Source organism: Mus pahari, chromosome 3, assembly GCF_900095145.1.
Source record: "Mus pahari chromosome 3, PAHARI_EIJ_v1.1, whole genome shotgun sequence".
NCBI classification, from domain to species: Eukaryota; Metazoa; Chordata; class Mammalia; order Rodentia; family Muridae; genus Mus; species Mus pahari.
In genome coordinates this window covers 145,964,791-145,974,009 of record NC_034592.1, presented here as the reverse complement: position 1 = coordinate 145,974,009, position 9,219 = coordinate 145,964,791, and the positions used below count along the sequence as shown (strand labels likewise).

Genomic DNA, 9,219 nt, shown 5'->3' with positions numbered 1-9,219 from the left:
GAGGGTATAGAGGGCTTTGGGGATAGCATTTGAAATGTAAATAAAGAAAATATCTAATAAAAAATAATTTAAATAAATAAGAAAAGAGAGAGAGAGAGAGAGAGAGAGAGAGAGAGAGAGAGAGAGAGAGAGAGAGAGAGAGAGAAGGAGGTAGATTGGGGAGGAAAGAAGGAAGGAAAAATAAACATGTGACCAGGCACAACAGTACATGCCCATAATTGCAGTCCCCAGGCAACCAAGGCAGGAAGACCACCACACATTGAGACCAGCCTGGTCTACATAGCCAATTGAGACCAATCAAAAATCTATAGAGTGACTCGATCTCACAGAGAAACAATAAAACACACCTTTTTTGCAAATGAAAAAGAGAACTTATTATGTTATAAAGTTTATTTGCTGGACTGACAAATGGAGCTCGGAGAAAGCTCATGAGGTCTCCAAATGGAAAATCATACAACCCCCAACATCCCAGGGGTCTGATTCCCTCGAGGTCAGAACACTCTGGCAAATTGTCCTTAATGTTAACTCAGAATGCATTTACATTTATTACTTGTGATGTTCTGATGGCTTAGATGGCTTTGATACTCTTAGCCCCATTCTCATGTGAAGAAACTCTAGCTTGGAAAGGGTGGCACCTAAGGTCATTTAGTGCCTCAACTGCCACACTTACCCTTCTGTCTGCTGCTGGGCAGTGCTGACCACAGGCACCAGCAGCAGTGGCACCTAAATATCACTCATCACGAGATGGGCTTTGTTCTCTGCACTTGTGTATGTCAACTCAGATAGTGCACACAATAGTCTTTCACTAAAGGCATGCTGGCCTTTCAGTGGTCCACCAGCCTCCTCTCTGTCTACTCTGCTCATCTTACATGCTCTGCATCTCTACCCAGAAAATCAAAATGGCCACCCTAGAACCCCAATGTTCTCTCCACCTTCATCTCCAATCATAACTCATTCTAAAATATAAGTAATTATTAAAGCTGGATGGTGAGAATGAGGACTGCTTTTTACTATCTGCTCTTGTTTTATTTAGATTAGAAATTATCTTATAAATATTTATGGTTTTCCCTTAACACAAAATCTAACCCACCGAAGAAGCCCGATGACTAGCCTCCACTAAGATTGAATTCAAAGACAGTGTTTCTAGAGGGACCTGCAGTAAAAGGGCACTGACTCACTCACTAGTTCTGAGAACAAAGACCTGATCCCCAATTATGTGTAAGGGTAGGTAAAGGTCCATGGAGGAATTCTTATCCTCAACAAGCTAAGAACTGAACACACACACACACACACACACACACACACAGCAAAAGTAACTGTGGAAGGAACTAGTCATCATGAGAAATGCTATAAAAAGAAAAGTTCAGAGTGCTACAGGAGTAAAGAAGGAAATTCCATTATACAGAACTCTCCAGGAAGTCCAAACTTTTAACAAGTATTATTTCAATTCAGTAAGTGGCTCACAGAAGGATGAGTGCCAAACACAAAATCAGGTCTGGAAAGCCACTTCCTCTCTTTTATGCCATCATGGTGGCTTGCAGAGAGGGACTGGAGGTGTAAATTCTTCTGCAGTCTCTGGACAAAACAGAGATTAGAGAAGATGTGTGTATGCACATTTATGTGCTCACACATTCACAAGCCAGAAGTTGTGTGTTGCGTGTGTTTAAGACAGAATTTTTCACTGAATTGGAACATGCCGATTCAGCTAAACCTATGGCCAGCAAGCCCCAGGGGTTCTCCTGTGTCTACGTCCTTAGAGCTGAGAGCACAGACACACAGACATACAGACATACGTGGCCGGCTTTTACATGGGTGCTGGGGACTGCACTAAGGTCCTCAATCTTACCAGGCAAGCACTTTACTCACTGAGCCATCTCTCAGCTGACATTTTTCTTTAAGATCCTTAAGGGGCTAGAGATGTGAAGTTAAGAGTATCTGTTATTCTTTGACTTTCTAGTTTTCTAGTACCAGACAGTGCTATTCAGGCCGCTGGAGAAGAAAGGATAGTAATGATTTTACCCAGCACCAGATCCTGGATGCTACAATATCAACCTAGTACAATAGTGGCATGATTGTCAAGGAGGTGACCAGCCACTTTCTGACTGAATCTGAGGCCTGCTCCACAGGAGGAAGTTGATGCCCGATATTATAAACTGGTCAAAAGCCATAGTGGAGAGATCATAGGTTCTACAGGGGAACCTACTTTTGTTATTTTTCTAAATTTTTCATGTTGCCAAACTGCCTTCTAAATGTTTCCATCTGTACATCTGTGCTGCTCTTAGCTAAGTCAGGGAAGCTTCTTTCTGTAGTAGGCAGTGGCTACTGAAGAGAGTGGTAACTGTCTGAATGCTGAGAATAAGCAACCAGGAGCACTGGGCACTAAAGGGGACATCCGTGTCACACTCCCTATGTCCAAGGCTCAAGAACACTGCAGAAGAGAGGCGGAAAGGGGATAAGAGCTACAGGAGGGGAGGAGTGTCATGTGGGTGCTGTCTTCTGAACAGAACATGGCTTTTACAGTCATGAACACACTCCAGCTGTGGATACATGCACAACCCTGCATAAGATCCCGGCAACAACATCAGTCAACAACATCCCCACCAATCCCCACCAGGCAGCACCACTAGTCTCAGACTCTGATCTCTCTCTCTCTCTCTCTCTCTCTCTCTCTCTCTCTCTCTCTCTCTCTCTCTCTCTCTCTCACACACACACACACACACACACACACACACACACACACACATACCCAACAGAAAGGACAGGAAGGTGGAAGGGGGTGTGTTGGGGACATCAGGAGACTGGGGAAGGGATAGTTAAAGACAAGATACACACTTGACTGTACCTACTCTGTAGAACACAGAATCACGGATGCTGCCATCTTTGAACAGTTTCTCCCAGAGTGAACCATTGTGAACAGAAAAGCTGGGTGGCCTGGGGAAAGGCTGTAGCCATCAAATGAAGCAAGACAAGATCACTGCAATGCCAAGGTACCTTTTTCTAAAAGGTATTTGCAATCTCTCCAAAACGGTACTTGAAGAATAGGGGCTCAGGGTGTGGCTCAGTTGGTAGAGTGCGTGCCTAGCATGCAGGAAGCCTGAATGTGAGCCGCAGCACCACAGAAACTGTGCATGGAACATACCTCTAGGTTCAGAAGTTCAAGGTCATTTCCCCTTACTTAGTGGGAATTCACTACAGGCCTGGGCTAGAGATTGTCTCAAAAGCAGCATGGGGCCAGGGCTGTGGGATTTATTATTCAGCATTCTATCATTGCCTAGCCCTGGGCTCCTTCAATCTCCAGTTGGTAAGGAAAGGTGAATGGAAGGGAGGGAGGGAGGGAGGGAGAAGAAAAATATAGAAAGGCATAGGAGGAAAGCTGAGATTTTAAACCCCAGGACTTAGGGGTCACAGCTTCCAGGAGTCTCCAGAATCCTTTCATCTAAGGTTTCCCCTCTGAAAACAGGAAGAATCTTCCCCACCTCACAGGGCTGCTGCTAGGGGAGATGAGATTATGGGCTTGCATCTTTCAGAAATTTGAAGTGTTGAGCTATTTACAAATGTCAGTATTAACACCTGGCTCCCTCCAAGATGCTCTGAAGCGGATCTCAGGGGTGTAGGCCTAGAGAAGGTGATGGGCTGAGGTCATCCAGACCCTGTGAATTCTTTTTTCTTTATTCATTCATTTTAAGATTTATGTTTAGGATTTTTTTAAATGTTTCTGTTTTGTTTTGTTTTGTTTTGTGGAGACAGGGTGTCACTATGTAGTTCTAGCTGTCCTGGAATTCACTGTGTAAACCAGGCTAGCCTCAAACTGCCCTGAAGGTACTCGGATTAAAGGCATGTGCCACTACACACTGCTAAGATTTATGTATATTTTTAATTATGGTTTTGTGTGTGTAAGAATGACTGCAGCCCCTCTGGAGTTTCAAGCTGTTGGGAGTTTCCTGATGTAGGCACTGGGAATCAGGGTGAGGTCCTCTGGAATAGCACTAACCATTCTTTTGTTTATTTTGTTTTTTTTTTTTTTTNTTTTGTTTTTCGAGACAGGGTTTCTCTGTGTAGCCTTGGCTGTCCTGGAACTCACTCTGTAGACCAGGCTGGCCCCGACCTCAGAAATCTGCCTGCCTCTGCCTCCTGAATGCTGGGATTAAAGGCGCGTGCCACCACGCCCAGCTACACTATCCATTCTTAACCCCAACCCTTTTTCCAGCTCAGATCCTGAGAAGTTTTGTTTCCTTGAAATGCCCAGCATTTGGTAAGCAGAAGCAGGAAGATAAGGAGAGTTCAAGGTCATTCCTGTCTACAAAAAGAGTCCTAGGCCAGTTTGAGCCACATAATACTCTGTTCCAAAAAATTGGGTGGCTGGGGGTGGGGTGGGGGGATAATATGGTAGCATGGCCTGGTGTATAAATCTTAAAGCCCAGTACTCCAGAAGCAGAGGCATGTGGCTCTCTGAGTTCAAGACCAGCCTGGCCTATATAATGAATTCAGGCCAGCCAAGGCTGCATAGTTAGACTCTGTCTGGAGGTGAAGGAGGAGGTGGTGGAGAACAAGGCACTGAGTACAGGGCACTTCCCCCATGAACCTACAACACAGACATAAAGTGCTTCCCTTCCTCACACACTCATGTTTCACAGCAGCATTAGTTATCAGAGCCAAAACACTGAAGCAACCCAAGAGTCCCCCGTGGAGATGGATAAGCCAAGTGCTAGAAGCACACAATGAAGTGTTATTCAACCTTAAAAAAGGAACCAGGCTTGGTGGCTGTATTAGTCAGGGTTCTCTAGAGTTACAGAATTTATGACAGTCTCTATATAGTAAGGGAATCTGTTAATGACTTACAGTCTGTGGTCAAACTCCCCAACCACGGTCAGCAGTAGCTGTGAATGGAAGTCCAAGGATCTAGCAGTTGCTCAGTCCCACAAGGCAAGCAGGTGAAGAAGAGAGAATCTTCCTTCTTCCAATGTCCTTCTGTAGGTCTCTAGTAGAAGGTGTGGCCCAGATTAAAGATGTGCACCACCAAGCCTGGATCTGGAACTTGCTTTGTCCCAGATGACCTTAAACTCAGAGATCTCCCTCTCTTAATCTGTGATTCATAGCCACTGTGCCTCAAGATCTCCATTCCAAGATCCAGGTCAGAAACTTCTATCACCCAGCCTCCAGATTAGGATCACTGGTGAGCCTTCCAATTCTGGACTGTAATTCATTCCAGATACAGTCAAGTTGACAACCAGGAATAGCCACTACAGTGGCATATACCTTTACGCTCAGAATACAAGAGGCTGAGGCAGGAGGACTGCCTTGAGTTTGTGACTAGCTGGGGCTACATAGTAAGACTGTTTCAATAAGAGGAAAACTTGGCACGTTATATATAACAAGGCTGAACTTTGAAGACTCTATGTTAAGTGAAATAACTGATAACTGAAAACAAAGTGAATGTGTGACTTCATTACTGAGATATCTGGAAGGAAGGAAGGAAGGAAGGAAGGAAGGAAGGAAGGAAGGAAGGAAGGAAGGAAGGAAGGAAGGAAGGAAGGAAGGAAGGAAGGAAGGAAGGAAGGAAGCGAGCAAGCAAGCTGTCAGAACTGAGGGGGAGGAGAAATGGAGATTGTTTAGTAAGTATAAATTTGAGTTATGGGGGAAGGCTGGAGTGATTGCTTAGCAGTTAGAAGCACTTGCTTGTTTCAGCTTTAATCCCAGCACTCAGGAGGCAGAGATAGGCAGATCTCAAGTTCAAAGCCAGCCTGGTCTACAGAGCAAGTTACAGGACAGACAGGACAGACAGGCCTACACAGAGAATCACTGTCTTAAAGAAAAAAAAAGTATATAGGTGTTTTGCCTACATATATGTCTGTGGACCATGGGTATACCTGGTACTTACAAAGGCCAGAAGAGAGTGTCAGATCCCCTGGGACTGGAGTCAGAGATGGTTGTGAGCCACCACGTGAGTACTGGAAACTGAAACTGGGTCCTCTGGGGAAGCAACTGCTTTTCTTCCTTTTTGGGGGGGTGGAGGGGGGTGGGGATTTTAAGGCTGGGGTTTCTCTCTGCAGCCCTGGGTGTGCTGGAACTCGTTCTGTACACCAGGCTGACTTCTAACTTGGAGATCTGCCTGCTTCTGCCTTCCATGTGCCACCAGTATTTTTTAATTATTTCCCAAATTATCTCAGCACATAATATAAGTATAAACTGACAGCATCAAGGTTGTGACCAAGAATAAAACCTGAGTGGGGAGCAGCTGTCCAAACAGGAGGACCCAAGTTTAAACCTCCAGCATCCACGGGAAAGATGAGTACAAGGCTGAGGGATGCTCAGGTTAGAGCAGCTGCTAGTCTACTCAGGACCGGGTTTGAGTCTCAGCAGCCACATGGTGCCCACAAGCCCAGCTATACACACACACACACACACACACACACACACACACACAAGCATGGCTGTGCATGCCTGTAGCCCCAGCACTATGGAGGATGGAGGAAAGGGGATCCCTGGGGCTTGCTGCTGCCAACCTAACTCTAGGTTCAGTGAAAGACGGAGAGTGATGGAGAAGAACATCACACCTGTACACACAGGTGCACACAACACACACACACACACACACACACACACACACACACAAGGATTAAACACTCCGACCTCCTCAGCAAACTAAAACACAGAACCCAAATATACTCTGACCTGGAGTAAGCATTTTACCATAGTTTCATCCATAAACTGAAGATCATAACAGAACCTGTTTCATAAAGGTTTTATAAAGATTACATCATTGAGGGATTCTAGATTGCTTGCCTAGAACCCACAAGGCACTCAGTTCAACCCCCAGCAACCTGCCCCAAACAAGGTTATATTGAGATTAGTGCATGACAAGCACTTCCTAGACTAGTTTGAAAAGGCCTGCTACCTGCCAATAACGAGAGCATCGTCTGCGCTCCACACACACACCTTTTGTCTGCGGTTGGTGCCTGCCAACAATGTACTGTTGGCAATAACCTCTCTGCCTGAGCCTCTCCACTCCTGCCTTCTAGAGACAGCTGTGCTATCCCGTTTCCCTTGCACTCCCGGGTCTTCTCAGCCTTCCCTCCCACCAGCTCTGTGCCAACTGCAGTTAAGCTGTCTCCCATGCTTTAAAGAAAACCCTTCCCCGACTCCTCAGTGGAGCTCCAGCCTCCCCCTCCCTCCACAGCCACCCTGCACGGAGCTGCCTCTGCTCTGTCTTCTCACATCCCACTCTTACCTCTTCCCACTGATCCATTACACCGAAGCTTTGGAAGCTGGGACATTAGAGATTCCACCCCCGCCATTTCGTCACATCTGCTCAGTCAGGTCCCTAGTGACCTCTGGAACTTATTTATTCAGTTGACACCTTCTGACTTTAATTGCAGCTGTTGGCCACCTGACCACACATTCTTGGTTTCCTCTTACTTCCAGAGCCATTTCTTCTTGGTGTCACCTAAGTGAATGGTTCTTCCAAGACTGCAAAGCAGCAGCCCTCAGATCTGGGCCTTTAAAAATCTCTCATTATCAAAAAAAAAAAAAAAAAAAAAAAAAAATCTCTCATTATCTTCCAGTGTTATTTGGGGTTTTGGGGTGAAGAGAGTGTTGATACAAGGCCTGGCTATAGAGCCCAGGCTGGCCCCACACTCCTGATCCTCCTGCTTCAGCCTCTGCTTTCTGGATTGCAGGTATGAAGCACCACGGCTGCTCAGCACTGACGCTCCACTTGGAGCTGTAGTGAACTGCTTTCGCCTCCAGAAACACACTAGTACTGCCCAGTGTGGTAGCACGCCCTTAATTCTAGTACTCTGGAGGCAGAGGTAGATGAGCCACTGTAGGTTTTAGGCCAGCGTGGCCTACAAAACAAGCATCTCAAAATAAACAAATTCACAAATAAACTGTGTGTGCATGTGCATGCTGAGATAAGGTCTCGCTCAGCCCAGCCTAGCCTTGAACTTGCTCTGGAGCCAGGGCTTAAACTCTTGGTCCTCCTGCCTCCACCTCCAAATGCTGGGAAGACAGGCAGGTACCACGCTGGGCTAGGTGACATTGCTTTTTTATTTGTTTGTTTGTTTGTTTGTTTGTTTTTTGAGACAGGGTTTCTCTGTATAGCCCTGGCTGTCCTGGAACTCATTTTGTAGACCAGGCTGGCCTCGAACTCAGAAATCCGCCTGCCTCTACATCCCAAGTGCTGGGATTAAAGGCGTGCGCCACCACGCCTGGTTTGGCATTGCTTTTCAATATTTTGAAATACTGTCTTTTTCCATTCTCACAATCTCTCCAGATAGAGCTAATTCTCACTACTCCTTCCCCCAACCTCCAACTGGATTGTATTCACCTCATCAGAAACACCCAGCAACACAGCCACTGTCAGCCTCATTTCCCAACTAGGCCCTGATCGCCACAATAAGAACCAGCTTTCTCATCCAGCTCTGCCCAGTGGCAGGCACCTCACACTTCCTATGGGTTAGATGTAGTTTGTGGGCATGTCCCAAGGGTTCACACGTTGACATTTCACTTCTGCTTCAGACAGTGAGTGAAGACAGAGGAACCCATACTGACGTGGTGTCCAGAGAAAGAAATTAGCATCAGACAAGGTCAGAGGTTGTGACTGGATCCGGGAACTGTCTGAGAGAAAGCCAATGGTAAACAGCTCAGAGGCAGTGCCCCGTGCCTGCTGTGGGCAAGGGTCTCTTAAACCCCCACACCACAGAAAGAGGAACCCTAGAAATCCCCATCTCGTGATATGCTCAACAAGCTGAGCCCTCCTAGAACTCTGCCATAAAAAGGCCATGGTCAGAAGTGGGCCCCAAGAATCTCCAGAACTGTAAGCTAAAGAAACCTCTTCTCTCTCTCTCTCTCTTTTTTTCTTTTAAGATTTAATTATTATTATATGTAAGTACACTGTAGCTGTCTTCAGACACACCAGAGGAGGGCATCAGATCTCATTACGGATGGTTGTGAGCCACCATGTGGTTGCTGGGATTTGAACTCAGGACCTTTGGAAGAGCAGTCCATGCTCTTAACTGCTGAGTCATCTCAACAGCTCTGAAACCTCTTCTCTTGCTAAAGCTATCCAACCCAGATTATGTAGTTTTAATAATAAAAAAAGGTCTAAGACAATTGTCAATATCTGTTTTTGTTTTTGTTTTGAATCATCATAAAGAACTGGCTGCAAAGCAAAAAATAAGAGTGAGGAGACCAAGCCGGGCGTGGTGGCGCACGCCTTTA

The 9,219-nt window shown here is 45.9% G+C and overlaps 1 protein-coding gene across 4 annotated transcripts in view; it reads right to left on the bottom strand.

Annotated features, from left to right (window-relative positions):
* The window catches only part of Pkig (cAMP-dependent protein kinase inhibitor gamma), a 73,533-nt gene that overhangs the window by 62,784 nt on the left and 1,530 nt on the right, over window positions 1–9,219 (bottom strand). The window contains exon 1 of one of the 4 annotated variants that reach the window (XM_029536338.1): window positions 4,840–4,934. The exons of the other annotated variants lie outside the window; for them this stretch is intronic. The gene's annotated coding sequence lies outside the window, so the exon portion shown is untranslated. Of the gene's footprint in view, window positions 1–4,839; window positions 4,935–9,219 lie in introns of those variants that run through there. 4 annotated transcript variants of the gene reach the window in all.